Source organism: Pan paniscus, chromosome 18 (assembly GCF_029289425.2).
Source record: "Pan paniscus chromosome 18, NHGRI_mPanPan1-v2.0_pri, whole genome shotgun sequence".
Taxonomy (NCBI): domain Eukaryota; kingdom Metazoa; phylum Chordata; class Mammalia; order Primates; family Hominidae; genus Pan; species Pan paniscus.
In genome coordinates, this window is record NC_073267.2 from 10,636,866 (window position 1) to 10,652,970 (window position 16,105).

General features: G+C 43.9%; 1 protein-coding gene and 1 pseudogene across 2 annotated transcripts in view; one reads left to right on the forward strand and one right to left on the reverse strand.

The window, feature by feature from the left end:
- LOC134729350 (inosine-5'-monophosphate dehydrogenase 1-like) overlaps positions 1 to 10,271 on the forward strand; it is a 33,296-nt pseudogene extending 23,025 nt beyond the window's left edge.
- The window catches only part of GRIN2A (glutamate ionotropic receptor NMDA type subunit 2A), a 427,756-nt gene that overhangs the window by 354,559 nt on the left and 57,092 nt on the right, over positions 1 to 16,105 (reverse strand). The gene's annotated exons all lie outside the window — the stretch shown is intronic.

Here is a 16,105-nt window from a genome sequence, read left to right on the forward strand (position 1 = left end):
AAGGAAACCACAAGGCATAAACAGCAGCAGTCCCCAGAGGACAATGTACACACAACCTCTTTCCTCCAACTCTGGTGTTGAAACTGCCCTGAGCTGACTTTAAATCCACTGCAGGTAGTTGCATGAGGAGTACTTACAGGATCCTGCTGGCTCTGTTGCTACTCTCTATCATGGAGTCCTGCAGCCTTTGAATAAATACCTGCCAGGCCAAGCTAGCAAATAGCACAGTTTCATGTCTGGAATTTGCAAACCAGGGTTGAAGGACGTTAGACATGCTTCTGTGAAGAAAACTGATATTCTGCTGGGGTTTGCAAGATCCCTAAAGGTCCCGTCCTCCCCCTGGGAATCCCAGCAGTTTAGAAGATTCCTGAAAGGAAAAGGAGCAACTCACCTGAGACAAGCAAGGGCCAGATTGTTGAAGCCATCGTTGCCCTGCTGAGCTTCAGGACACTCAACTCACAGTTGCAGATTTCATAAGCATCAGAAAGAAGAATCCATTTCACAGGCATTTTTCAGTGCCTGTCTGACCACACTGATCAAGGCAGTGGGGGTACAGAGGTGCACAAAACGTGCAAAGTGCCTGCTACAGTGATGCTTACCCTCTGGTGGGGAGAGCTGAAGTTCTGGGAAAGTAGAGTTTGAGGGAATGCCTCATATGCAAAAGGCCAACCCTGGGCTAGATCCTACTTATGTATGTCTCATCCAGTTCCTCCCATTAATCCCAAGATTAGGTACTCCTTGCATCAAATCATTTTAAAGAAGAGAAAATTGAGTGTATTAGTCCGTTTTCATGCTGCTGATAAAGACATAACTGAAACTGGGAAGAAAAAGAGGTTTAATGGACTTACAGTTCCACATGGCTGGGAAGGCCTCACAATCATGGTGGAAAGCAAGGAGGTGCAAGTCAAGTCTTACATGGATGGCAGCAGGCAAAGACAGAGCTTCTGCAGGAGAATTCCTCTTTTTGAAACCATTGGATCTCATGAGACCTTATTCACTATTGTGAGAACAGCATAAGAAAGATCCACCCCCATGATTCAATTACCTCCCACTGGGTCCCTCCCACAACATGTGGGAATTGTGGGAGTTAAAATTCAAGATGAGATTTGAGTGGGGACACAGCCAAACCATATCATTGGGTCTCAGAGAAGTAATTGTCTCAAGAATCACACAGCTGACAGGTAACAGAGCCAGAACTCAAACCCCAGGCCTCCTGATCGCAGCTGCCATGTTGCACAGCCCTCATCTCAGAAGGAATCAGAATTTGTGTTCACGGTTACATGTGTTCAGGGTCACACATTTAGTGTACGGTGTAGCCGGGATTCACGCTGAGATGAGCCAACTCTAGACCCTAGTCTCTTAACCACTATAGATACTGCTGCGCTAGCATACTTGGAAACCACCATATATGTTCTTGGAAATTCACTAGGCACATTACCATGTTGGGCAGACTTATTACTATTCTCCAATATCTGCAAGTAACATAGAAGCAAAAAAAGCACATAACACATAAAATAATTACACATAGACCTGAGGTAGAAAACAAATAATCAGAGGAGAAGGCAAGAGAAAAGGGAAGCCACCTTAGGTAGAATGGTCAGGAAACATCCTTTCTGAGAAGACATTTAGGCTGAGAAGCTAATTAAGAAATAACAGAGAAAACTAATGAAACCCAAAGCTGATTCTCTTTAAAAAAAAAAAAAAAAATTGATAAATCTAGGTAGACTGATCAAGAAGAAAAGAGACTATCAGAAATAAAGTCTGGTGCATTACTACAGACTTTCAGATATTAAAAGGATTAAAAAACCCTTATGCCTATAAATTTGACAACCTAGATGAAATGGACAAATTCCTGGAAAGATACAACTTACCAAAGCTTTTTCAAAAAGAAATAGAAACCTTCACCAACCCTGTATCAATTAAAGAAATTGAACCCATAGTTTAAAACCCCCCCACAAAGTAAACTTCAGGCCCAGATGTCTTCTCTGCTGCACTCTATAAAACATTTAAGGAAAAAAAAAAAGAGTCCTACACAAATTATTTCAGAAACTAGTGTTCAGAAGGCAATACTTCCCAATTCATGTTATGAGGATAGTATTACCCTGATTCCAAAACCAGAGGAAGCCATTATAAGGAAACTCTAGACCAACCTTCCTCGCAAACATACATGCAAAAGTGCCCCACAAAATATGAGCAGATCAAATAGAAAAATGTAACAAAAGGCAATGCATTATAACCAAGTACGTTCACACCATGAAGGTAGGCTGAAATCCAAAGAACAAGAAATAACCAGATTACAAAAAAAAAAAAAAAAAATAGGAAGAATGAATAAGACCTACCATTTAATAGCACAACAGGGTGACTATAGTCAATAATTGAACATTTTTAAATAACAAAAAATATATAATTGGATCGTTTGTAACACAAAGGATAAATGCTCAAGGGGATGGAGACCTCATTTTCCATGATGTGATTATTTCACATTGCATGCCTGTATTAAAACATCTCATGTACCCCATAAATATATACACCTACTATGTACCCACAAAAAAAATAAAAATTTTTTTTAATTTTATTATTATTATACTTTAAGTTTTAGGATACATGTGCACAATGTGCAGGTTAGTTACATATGCATACATGTGCCATGCTGGTGTGCTGCACCCATTAACTCGTCATCTAGCATTAGGTATATCTCCTAATGCTATCCCTCCCCCCTCCCCCCACTCCACAACAGTCCCCAGAGTGTGATGTTCCCCTTCCTGTGTCCATGTGTTCTCATTGTTATTAAATAAAAAGAATTTTAAATAAAAACAGAAATAACCTGTCAAGTGAAGAACACGAAGAAAGTTCTGGGCAAAGGGAGTGGCACACGCAGAGGCTACAGGGTAAGAAAGACCTTGGCAAATTTGAAAAGTTCAATGGAAACCATTTGGAATAGCATTTAACGAGTTAGAGGAACGTGGTAATGGATGAGACTGGAGAATAGACAAGGCTAGATCACACAGGACCTCATCAAGGTAAATAGTTTGGATTTTTTAATAAATTCGAATGGATGCTATTACATGGTTTTTACCTGGGGAATGTCGTGGGACTGTTTGTTTTAATAAAGATTTCTTAACAGAATATGGAGAAGCAAGTGGCAAGGGGGCAAAGTGGAAGAGAGATATCAATGAGGAAGCTATTGGAGTGATCCAGGGGAGTGATGGCGCCAGCCAGGACTTGGGGGTGCATGGGCAAGGGAGAAAAGTGGGTAAGTCAAGGGATATTTCAAAGATAAAACCAACAGGATTTGCTGACAGACTACAAGTATGAGATAATGAGAAATCTTGTAGCAGGGTCTGGATAAGTGATCATAAATCCTACTCCCTTTTCCTCCTGGGAATATTTAGTCCATAAAAAACTTCCCAGGCTCCACTCCTTTCACAGCTCAACACAGATGATCTCAGTGGCCTTAGAAGCCATATGTTGAAGGTGGCAGAACCAAAAGATGAAAGGAGCTGAGCCCCTGAATCGTCACTTGTCAGAGGGCGGCCCTCTGAATACAAACATCCACATTCGACTTCAGACGAGTAAGAAGTACATCTGTGGTGGATTCAGTTTCTGCTATTCAGGGATGTATGTGTTAAACTAACTTTTCTTAACCTAATCACTTCACAGAAAAATCAAGAAAAAACCAGTATATCAGCTCGACCAATAAAGTGGAGCTAAGAATACTCTTACATCAGCTCTTAAAAGAACTGATTGAAATGAGACAGTTTGGAGGCTTTCAAGGGATTAGTTCAATTCCATTTCTAAAAGGAATCTATACTGAGAAAATAACAGTAAATATAAAGGTTTATGCACAGAGATGTTTATCAGTGGTATTTATATTAGCAAAAGTTTCCATGAAAATGACCAAGGCACCCAACACTAAGTGGTTAAATAAACACCACTATGGGCATTAAAAATTATGCTTACAGTTCCCAGGCCCGCAGCGTCAGCAGCAGAGGCGGCAGCCGCAGGCGGCCGCGCGGGTGTTTGTCGCGTCACGGGGCCTTGCGGCAGCATGGCTGACCATCTGATCAGTGGCAGCACCGGCTACGTGCCCCAGGACTGGCTCACCGTGCAGCAGTCTTCCTCAGCGCGAACTGCCTCACCCACAACAACTTCCTGATTCTCCCATGGTTCATAGATTTCATAGCTGATGAGGTAGACCTAACTTCAGCCCTGACCCGGAAGATCATGCTGAAGACACCGCTGATCTCCTCCCCTATGGACACTGAGACAGAGGCCGACATGGCCATCGCGATGGCTCTGATGGGAGGTATTGGTTTCATTCACCACAACTGCACCCCAGAGTTCCAGGCCAACGAGGTGCATAAGGTCAAGAAGTTTGAACAGGGCTTCATCACGGACCCCGTGGTGCTGAGCCCCTCACACACTGTGGGTGATGTGCTGGAGGCCAAGATCCGGCATGGCTTCTCTTGCATCCCCATCACTGAGATGGGCACCACGGGCAGCAAGTTGGTGGGCATCATCTCCTCCCGAGACATCGACTTTCTTGCTGAAAAGGACCACACCACCCTCCTCAGTGAGGTGATGACGCCAAGGATCGAGCTGATGGTGGCTCCAGCAGACATGACATTGAAAGAGGCAAATGAGATCCTTCAGCCTAGCAAGAAAGGGAAGCTGCCTATGGTCAATGATCGCCATGAGCTAGTGGCCATCATCGCCCACACCAACCTGAAGAAGAATCGAGACTACACTCTGGCCTCCAAGGATTCCCACAAGCAGCTCTGTGCAGGGTAGCTCTGGGCACCCATGAGGATGACAAATACTGCCTGGACCTGCTCACCTGGGTAGGCATCAATGTCATAGTCTTGGACTCCTCCCAAGGAACTCAGTGTATCAAATCACCATGGTGCATTACATCAAACAGAAGTACCCCCACCTCCAGGTGACTGGGAGGAATGTGGTGACAGCAGCCCAGGCCGAGAACCTGACTGACACTGGTGTGGATGGACTGCACGTAGGTATGGGCTGCAGCTCTATCTGCATCACCCAGGAAGTGATGGCCTGTGGTCAGCCCCAGGGCACTGCTGTGTACAAGGTGGCCAAGTATGCTCAGCTCTCTGGTGTGTCCATCATAGCCGATGTGGCATCCAGACCGTGGGGCACGTGGTCAAGGCCCTGGCCCTTGGAGCCTCCACAGTGATGATGGGCTCCCTGCTGGCCACCACCACGGAGGCCCACTGGCGAGTACTTCTTCTCAGACAGGGTGCGGCTCAAGAAGTACCAGGGCATGGGCTCGCTAGATGCCATGGAGAAGAGCAGCAGCAGCCAGAAACGATACTTCAGTGAGGGGGAAAAGGTGAAGATTGTGCAGGGTGTCTGGGCCTCCATCCAGGACAAAGGGTCCATTCAGAAGTTTGTGCCCTACCTCATAGCGAGTATCCAGCATGGCTCCATGATGTACTCAGGAGAGCTCAAATTTGAGAAGTGGACCATGTCAGCCCAGATCGAGGGTGGCGTCCATGGCCTGCACTCTTACCAGAAGCAGCTATACTGAGGACAGCAGTGGAGGCTGAGGTGGTGGAGAGGGCACACCCCAGTGTCCACCTTCGGGCACAACCTCTCTCCATAACTGAGTGGTCCACAGATTTGCACTACGGGTTCCCCAGCTCCTTTCCAGGGAGAGAGGAGGAGAGGTCCTGAGGGCTCTGCAGCCCCTCGCTGAGCATCCCCTGCAGAGTCAGGCCTGCTCCCTGGGCCAGGCTGCCTGGGGGCACCCCACAGCCCAGCCAGCCAGGCTCTCAGGCCCTGCGCCTGCCTCAGGTATTTCTTGCTGCAGCATGCCCCAGCATGGCCCCCACCCCAGGGACAGGAGGCCCCACCTGGCTTCTCCTGTAGGGTACCTCCCTGCCCCCAGCCCCCCAGGAAATGGTGCTTTCCTGGCTCTGCCTCTGGCTCTTCCCGGGCCGCTGCCCCCTCTGCCATGTGGCACTTCTGAGCTCCTGACCTAGGCCAAGGGGAGGTCTCTGCCCCCTTCCCCGGTCCTGGGCTACCCTTGGGTCCTGGCTCCTCAGGCCATTCCCCTGTCCCTGGCCCCGGGGAGGAGGCTGCCCTGCTCAAGGCCGCCTGCCCATCATTCGTGACTCACCACCGTCCCCATATACCATTCCTGCCCTCTCCTCAGCTGCAGTTGAAGGCTTTAACTTTGCACATTTTGGGATCACAGTTACATCACTGTGTATTAAATAATCAGAATAAATAAAAATTATGCTTACAGAGATTTTGATAGTAAGTGAAACATGCAGCTTATACACTACACTGCATGTATAAATTGTGTGCAATTACAAATAGGTATGGATATATTTATATCTTATGTACTTGTATAAATACACACACATACATACACATGCACATCAGCGCACACATATATATGCAGAAGGAAATAAAGGGGAAAATGGCATTATTGTTTAATATGTGTGACAGCGTTATTGAGATGAAAATAAAATACACTCAGCATTATTTTTAACAAATTTAAAAGACTATTTCATGACCTTGAGGAGTAGAGTCTTGAAGGGCATCTTAAGATTTTTAACCTTAGTTGGGCATGGTGGCTCACACATGTAATCCCAGCTACTCAGAAGGCTAGGGCAGAGTTCAAGACCAACCTGGATAACAAAGACCCTCGTTCTTAAAAAAAAAAGAAAAAAATTAAAAAAAAAGATTTAATTAGCCATGCATGGTGGTGTGTGCCTGTACTGCCAGCTACTCTGGAGGCTGAGGCAGGAAAAATTGCCTGTGCCTGAGTTCAACACTTCAGTGAGCTATGATCATGCCACTGCACTCCAGCCTGGGCAACAGAGCAAGACCCTGCCTCTAAAGACACAAAAATAGAAAATAAATTTTAAAAAACAAATTCTTCATAAAACCACACAATGAGACTGTGCTCTGCAGCAATGCCAATGCTAAACACTCTTAGAAAAGCCCCACAGGGGAGCCTGCTTGGAAACTCAAGAGAGAGTTGAAGAGGTTTTGATCCACCCAAGAGATTATGTGCGGGTAAAGCCAAAAGGACCCCAGACTCAAAGGTGCCAGCCTGGATGAAATGAACCAAATCAAGCAAGGCAGGCAGATGCTGTAGGCCAGTCGCCCATAGAAGAATCATAACCTTTCAAAGCAGATTGTGTAAACACATGAGAGGGAGGAGGAAGATGTATCTTCTGTGTCCCCAAAAACCCCCAGGCACCGGTCCCATCGATCCCAGGATGTGAATAGCTAGTTTGTTTTGGGTAGCTAAGAACACTGCCCACTCAACCAAAATAAGAGTGACTTCTTCAAAAGGTTATGAACCCATTGATTTCTGACAGTATTTCCCAAGAAGGCAAACAGAGCCCAAAGCCTGTGCTTAAAAAGCTAGTGATCTAATAACCAAAGAATCACAAATTAAAGTGTCCTATATGAGCCAAATAGGAACATTGGCAAAATAGAGAATTTATGCTTCATTTAATGGGGCAAAGTCACGCCCCCGATGTGCAAGGCCTGCATGCTGTTTTAAAAATTTTTTGTTTAGATATTTTATATGTAAAACTAAGGTTATTTCACTTAAAACTCCAATTTTCAGTTTCTTCCTGAAAACATGGAAGAACTGTCAACACTGGACCCACGTCCCCGCATGGCATTAATCCATCGACTGGCCTCTTTCACTTGTTTAAAATTATTCTCTGGTTCATTTAATTTTTTGAGTTTGCAGCCCTTGCTGTGCATGTTCCTTCCCTGCTTAAAATGTGCTGCTTTCAACGTTCTGTTGCAATTGTGTATAAAGTAAAAGTAAACTAGCCTGGAGAGACAGTCTTAAGACGGCTCTCCTTTGAGTAGAGTACATGGACTTTATTGACCACTCTTTTGCCTGATCTAAGGTTTTTTTTTTTTCAGCTTACTTTGTAATTTCCTTATGGTATCAAAATGCTGGAGAACTGGTCTCCAATTAGTGAAGTATTTCTGGGGGCCTTCTTTAAAGTTACTTGCTATACCATCGACATAGTATTTGTATGTTTTCATTTGTAGGTAGTAGGAGAGATGCTTAAACAGGAAGAGACAGAAGCTCTCCTTGTTGACCCCACTCCTCCCTTGTCTTGGATGCCAGAAACCTATCTGGAGGAGGATAAGCAGAGCATCCTTCCATGTGCACACCCTGGGGCCTGCGCCCCCCCATAAATCATTATCTGAACCAACAGGACAGGCTGCTGGGACACCCACTCTACTTATCAGAGCCCAGCAGTTGTGCCCAAGGCAACAGCACCTGAATTTTATAATCCTGCAGGTGAAATTTAGTGCAAACCAGATATTCCTGAGACCCAACTTGGCTTCCGCAACTGTATTCTCAAGCTGAAAACATTTTGTGTGAATGGGGTATGGGGGCGTGGGGACACTGTTTCTCAGAAGCCTTCATTATTTCATTTCTCAAGCAAATACTGGGGATGGAAATACGGAGCATAATTACTCAGGACTTTTTTTTTTTAAGAATGACCAGAAATAGAACCATGAACACTTTTGGTGGGAATGTAAATTAGTTCAACCATTGTGGAAGACAGTGTAGTGATTCTTCTAAGATCTAGAACCAGAAATACCATTTGACCCAGCAATCCCGTTACAGGGTATATACTTAAAGGAATATAAACCATTCTGTCAAAGATACATGCACACGTATGTTTATTTTAGCACTATCCACAATAGCAAAGACATGGAATTAACCCAAATGCCCATTGATGATAGACTGGATAAAGAAAATGTGGTACATACATATTACGGAATACTATCCAGCCATAAAAAGGAATGAGATCACGTCCTTTGCAGGGACATGGATGAAGCTGGAAGCCATCATCCTCAGCAAACCAACACAGGAACAGTAAACCAAAAACTACATGTTCTCACTCATAAGTGAGGGCTGAACAATGAGAACACATGGACACAGGGAGGGGAACACACACCAGAGTCTGTTGGTGGTGGGGAAGGGAGAGCATCAGGATAAATAGCTAATGCATATGGGGCTTAATACCTAGGTGATAGGTTGAGAGGTGCAGCAAACCACCATGGCAAATGTCTACCTAGGTAACAAATCTAAGTTCTGTACATGTATCCCGGAACTTAAAATTAAATAGAAATTTTTAAAAAGGAAATAGAACGATGGAAGCTTAAGCAAAACGAAGCAAAGGGGAATGACTTCAGTTCAGTTTTACTTTAGAGCAGATGCTAAAGCAAGAAACTGGGGGGACATGGTTTAGTTGGGAGGTGATCACAGGAAGTGTGGTGAGGAAGTAGAAAAATAAGACAGGAAAGGAAAAGAAGCCAGCAGCAGGGAAATTCATGGGAAGGTTACTTCTGGGGATAACAGGGATTCAACCCCACCACGGGCCCTCCAATAACAGTGTAGAACACACCTCAGTACTGTCTCCCTGAGCAGCAAAGAAGCCAGGGTATGCCAACTTCTATCCCTCATCATTAAAGACAGTTCTGGGGGGCATTTATTTATCCCCTGCCACTTCAGGTCTGCCATATGCAGGAGCCAAACACAATCTTATGGCCAGAGAACATTCTTAGGCAGAGAGATGCCTGTGCTTGAGGTGAGAAGCCATCACTGTGTTGGGAACTGTCCATCTAAGCTTCAGGTGACCCTCAGGGTGGGCCAAGAGGATATGAGTGGGGCATCAACAACATAGCTACAGGGAATATTCTAGCTCAAGTGACTGAAAAAAAAAAAAGTAGCTAAGCTTACTCCATGCACAGGTGAATTCAGGACCCAAAATCTGTCATCTGGATTTCGTGTTCCTCCTTCTTGCTATTCTGCTGCCACACAGTTGGCTCTAGTTGTTGGCTCCAATTGTTGGCTCCAAGTGGAAGCAAGATGGCAGCAGTGATTTTATTCCCTACATCTTTTCAGGTTCACTTTTAATAGAAAATACCAAGTTTTTTCCCCCAAGAGCTCTTATCTTTAGAGACACATATTGAAAAGTATAGAGATGAAATGATAGGATGTTGGGAATTTGCTCCAAAATAATCTACTGTGGGTGGTGATAAAATGAAATAAGATTGTCCATGAGTTGATAAATGCTGAAGCTGGATGGTGAGTATAGGAGAGTTATCTCTGCTTATGATTAGAGTTACCTCTATTTTCATGCATTTTGGAAAATCATCATAATAAAAAGTTAATTTTGAAAAAAGAATCTCTTTTACTCAAGTTTGAGCTAAAGTCTCATTTCACCTCACTGGGTCTTCCTGGACCAGATAACCATCCCCGAACTGTTCACAGGGACCAGGAGCATATAATGACCGCATTGTTCCAGCACTGAACCATATGCTCCATCTCTGCACCAGGAGGAATCTCTACAAAAAGCCCAGGGGCTACAGCTGGGGAGAGGGCTTAACAGAGATTGATTACATACAATTACCAGAGGAATGTAAATGAGTGTTAAGATAAAAAATACACAGGTTCATTCCATAATGAGAACAGAAATATAGTGGACATAGAATATCTTTCCTCATCCAGCATCCATTCTAGTTTTTTACTGAAGAATTGTCCCTGCTTGCCCCTTTATCCCTGTGGACTGGGCACCCCTTGTGCTAATGGTGCACAAGTGACTTGGTCGGAACAATGAGAGGGAGACCCTGGTGATGGGTGCAGAGATGAGCACATGGCACTGAACCAGCCAATGATAATCTTGGGGCATTCTCTGGAGCCCCTCTTCCTTCTGAGGTGGCCAAGTTGAAGGATGAACATCTGTTGTGGCTGGTGTTATCTTTGCCATCACTTAAGGAGAATCTGCCAAAGACTGAGTCTGACAGAGGAAAGCGGAGCCCAGGTACAGGAAGACGTTCTCGATGACATTGTTAAATATCTGTATTCAGCGCTGCTGGAAGCCAGATACCCTGAACTTTTTAGTTACCTGCCTGATCAAATAAATGTCCCTGTTTGGCTTCAGGTTCTCATTTAGACTCTTGTCACTTATATCTCTGGTTAATAAAGGGAACTATGGTCATCCCCACCCCACCCCACGCAGCAATTGTAGTTTTTCCTGCCCCGATACTTGCGACATCAGTGTACTGCTGTGGGTACAGCGCTACAAGCACCTGTTTTGCAATTTTCAGGTTAACAAGTAAAATCCTCCTTGAGTGTATACTTCTAAGCCTGTGAACAATATTTCTCATCCATTCATCCCCTCTGAAAATATTTTACATGCCCAATCCTCTGGTAGGTAATTAGGATATAGAAATTGGGCACAACCTATGTCTTCCAGTCCTGGTATGGAGGAGAAGAAAAGATTCAAGTAGCAGACAGACTGCTGTATCTAAAAACTTGGGTTCTTTTCCCAGCTCCATCTTAAACTGTGCAGAAAGAGAATTCTGCAAAACTCTCCCCACTGCTGAATAAAGTGTCCTATGTGAACAGGATCCTGATGGTAAATTTTCATAACCAGAGACTGTCACAGAATTTTAGCCAAGATGAGCCATTCAATACTGATTTATTCTACTTGATCAGAAATCATCAGTAGTCCAATTGTCCTTTCTAATGGAAGATCAGCATAAACAAAGTCACATTCAGGCCAGGACTCTTAAGGGGCATGTTTTCTCCTCACTTATTTTTCTGCTGATTGGAAAGAAAAGACAGTGAGATTTAGGGGACTGGAAAAGCCACAATATGGCAGAAATCTGGGTCCCTGAATCACTGCATGGCCATAGGAAAGCTGTTCACCAAACAGGAATACCATTACATCAGCAGGAAGAAACTTCTACTATGTTATACCACTGGTATTTGAGGGCTTATTTGTTATAGCATCTACCATTATCCTTTGAATTATGAAGCTAAGAAAAAAAAAGCCCATTGGCTTTAAAACCCAGCAGAGTTCAGTAGGAAGAGGAAGATCGAGAAAGTTATAAAGTAATCAAGTTGGGTGGGAACCTCAGGTTAGAGCCTCATTACACTTAGAATGAGCGTTACCCATTTGACACAGGTGGATATCTTTGCTGTTACTCAAAGCCAAGAGGAAGGTATTTTCCAGCTTTATTTGATGAGTTGTTTTCATGCTTAATATTTTCCAGAAATCTGTTAATTCATACAGGTAAGAGACTGTGCCTTAGTCATCTCTGTAGCCTCCACAGCCCTTCATAAACAGCAGATTCAAACAAACAAAAGCTTCATTCAAGAAAGGAAGGAAGGCGGCTTTTTGTCTAGCCCCGTGGTTCTCAACAGGGAAAGATTATTTTTTAACTTTCATTTTAGGTTCAGGGGTACATGTGCAGGTTATATAGGTAAACTGTGTGTCGCAGGGATTTGGTACACACATTTGGTACAGATTATTTTGTCACACAGGTAATATGCATATAGTACCTGACAGGTAGTTTTTTATCCTCTCCCTCCTCCCACCCTCCACCCTCGATTAGAACTATTTGTCTGTTGTTCCCCTCCCTGTGTCCCTGTGTTCGCACTGTTTAGCTCCCACTTATAAGTAAGAACATGTAGTATTTTGTTTTCAGTTCCTGCGTTAGTTTGCTAAGGATAATGGCCTCTGGCTCCATCCATGTTGCTGCAAAGTACATGAGTTCATTCTTTTTATGGCTATGTAGTACTCCATGGTGTTTATGTACCAGATTTTCGTTATCCAGTCTACCATTGATGGGCGTTTAGGTGGATTCCATGTATTTGCTATTGTGAATAGGGCTGCAGAATACATATGTATGCATATATCTTTATATAATTATTTATATTCCTTTGGGGATATACTCCGTAATGAGATTGCTGGGTTGATTGGTAATTCTGTTTTAAGTTCTTTTAGGAATCATCACACTGCTTTCCACAATGGCTGAACAAATTTACATTCAACTGGGGGAGATTTTTACCACCAGGAAATGTTTGTCTATGGCTGGAGACATTTGTTGTCACAACTATGGACTGCTACTGGCATTTAGTGGGTAGAGTCCACTTACAATGCACAGAACAGCCCCTCCCACAGCAAAGAATTCTCCTGCTCAAAATGTCCATAGTGCCTAGGTTAAAAAAGCTTGATATTATAACCTAAGGTTCCCATCCCAACTTGAGCAATCAATCATTTTATAACTTTCTCCGTTCTCCTATTTAACCTACTGGGCTTTAAAGCCAGTGGCCCTTTTTCTTAGCTTCCTCATTCATGAAACAGTTTTCTGGGGAGGCCCTAGAATTTTACCTCTGTATTAAAATGATCGCTATTTTCTTTTCATTAAGGGAAAAATATACAAGGGGGGGTGGATGCAGGGGGCAAGGAGTGGGTAAGCAGACCAGAAAGAGACTCCACATTAAAACACACAGGAAAACAGATCTTCTCTCTGGAAGACACCTGCAATCTCTTTGTTTCCTTTCTTCTATTAGGTCTTCCGCATGGTCAAGGAAAGAGACCCACTCCAGTTAGTTCAAGAGAAACTGTTTATTGTAAGGACACATGCAGGTTGCTACCAGAAGCCTTCATATTCTCTCCCCACTCCCCTGCCCCATGGTCCCCTATTCCACTCCCCTCCAGTCATCCCCACACTGTCCTCCTCCCACAGCTGTCCCCTGATCCTTCCTAACTTCAGCTCATTGTGGCATCTTTTCAGCCCCTGTATCCATGATGCTAACTGAAAAATCCTATTCTATTTCTAATTCAAAAGCCTACATTCAAGCTCATCCTTTCAAACCCAGCCACAGACGTCAAATTTCAGACTGAGGACTGGATATACTTTAATCGGTCCAACACTCTTGGTCACAGCAGCAATCCACAGCCAGAAGGGTGGGGCAACCACAAAGATTGGCATCTCTGCTACGCTGTATCACACACACTCCTACCCCTGACTCTGAGTGACATCAACCACAGACAGTTACATTGAGCTATACAGGAAGGATTAAACCACTTCCAAGACCCAGGAGGTCCCCTAATCATTTTGCCCCATGTCTTGGCTCACACCCCTGGAAACAGTGGGGGAAAGTCACCTACCTTGTTTGGGGACACCTTTTTAGAGGATAACTCTTGGTCCTCAAGCTTAGAAGCTGTTATGAGGAAGAAGTTGGGGCTTTTCAGAATAACATCCAAAGATGACCCCACAGATAGCTTCTCCTCTGGAATCGCTCTCAACAGTGTCAGGCAGAGCCCCGGGAGCCCACACATCTTTCTCTGCGTTCTTGTGACCATGGAAATCAGGCAGGTCTCAAGAAACAAAGTCACAAAGGCACAAGCTCATCATCTATTTTCACAACACCAATGCAAGAGACCTCCAACACAAGCAAAGCAAAGGCACCGACTGGGTGCAGCCACATATCGTGAGTTTCCAGGCCATTCTGCCTGAGTTGAGATCATTATGCTGCTTCTTTCATTGCACAGGAACGTGGGGGTTTTCTCTAAACTATGACTCATAGCAAAGCATACAGGCAATCATGTAGAGAAATCTGTTCTCCCCAGGAAAGGAGGGTGAGCAAATGCTAAAAGTTTTGATACTTTAATATAGCACTGGCCTTGGCTAATTTTACTTAATATGAAAGATTTCAAATAATGGAAACACTGACAGGCAAAAACATGAAAAGTTTGCATAAAATCTCAAAAAACCCTGCAAACAAGAGAGAAGCATGGTCTAATTAAAATAAAGGAAAAGACTGCTACTGGGTTCCTGAATACTCTTTTCACAAAGGCTTCACGTCAGATGAACTTCAAGCACCAAGCAGCAGGGATCCCACTGAAGTTTATTCAGTGCCCTTCTGGGCACTACCAGCTGTGAAACTGATAACCTATTGACAAATAGGTTATTTTTCCAGCTGCACCCATATTCAAGAGCTTGACCAGCAAAGTCCCCTGATAATGTTTGGCCATGAGTCAGAATGTATTAGGCACCTTCTGTAGCCAGAGCCAAAAAAACTCTGGCTACAGGAGAAACCTGGCACTGTGCACAAGATCCCCTTTTTTAGCACCAGCTGTCCCCTTTGCAGTTTGTTAAAGCTGGAGGAGTTTTAATCCAAGTGAACTCTCTTTCAGGAGGCTTCGGGGTAAGGAAGCTACAAAAGGGGGGAGGTAGGGGCACGGCTGCAAAGTGATGAACATTGCAGCAGGTTCGGCTATTCAGAATGAGCTATTTTCTCCCAAATCCTGTAATTGCCTGGAGCATGTGATCTTTTTGAAGGTCATTAGAGGCATGCGGCTGTCAGATCTCTCCCAGAAAGTTTCGCTTTGATTAGTTAGTTCCTGATGCTTATTTCCTAAAAGGCTCTTTTTGTCCCCCACCCCAAAAAATATGGGTAGCATTAAAATTTTAAAAAAGGAATTAGATGAATATCCTGCTAAATGTAACTTGGCAAGATGAAAGGAAGTAGCAAAGAAACATGAAAAGGGTGCAGACCTTCTTGGGCCCCCTGCTGGAGAGCCAACCTGAGGGAAATTGACACACGATCAGCATATTCCTTCCCCAAAATGAGGCGACTCGGAAATACACAATATCAATCATCGTCTATGCAACCACTCATTATTTTGACTCAAACAGAACGACATACATCATTGGTAAAGCCCACGTGGACATTTCCAGGTCCCTGGGGCATTTACAAGCTGGGAAAGGTTAAAAAATAAAATAAAATTCTCTTTTTTAAGGATTCCGATGTCTAAGAGAGCAGCCATGAGGACCTAATAAAGAACTAGAGCTGAATAAGTTGTCCAGTGACTATGATCAAATATATAGCTAGCAATGGCAATGTTTCACATCAAAGAAGAAAATCAAAGTTTTTTCCCAGCACAGGGAGATGGGGCCAATCTCTCTTGGATCAAAAGTCCTTTTTGTCCTCTCACATTTGCAGATGTGTAAATTCCAGGCAGATCTAATGAAGGAGTTACCTTTTCAATCCCTAGATTCTGTTTGCCAAAACTTCACGTGCAATAGGGACACTCCAGCAACCCCGGCTCGGGGCTCCCTGCTTACTTAGATGTAATACTATGTCAACAACATCCTGCAGGCTGAAGCAGCCTCTTTTTTTTAAAGCCTTGGATCAACTATGCAAGCTCAACTTGCTTTTATTTTTGTTGAAAATACTAAATTAATTTGTTATCACTAATTCCCTCAAGCAAAGGAACAGCTC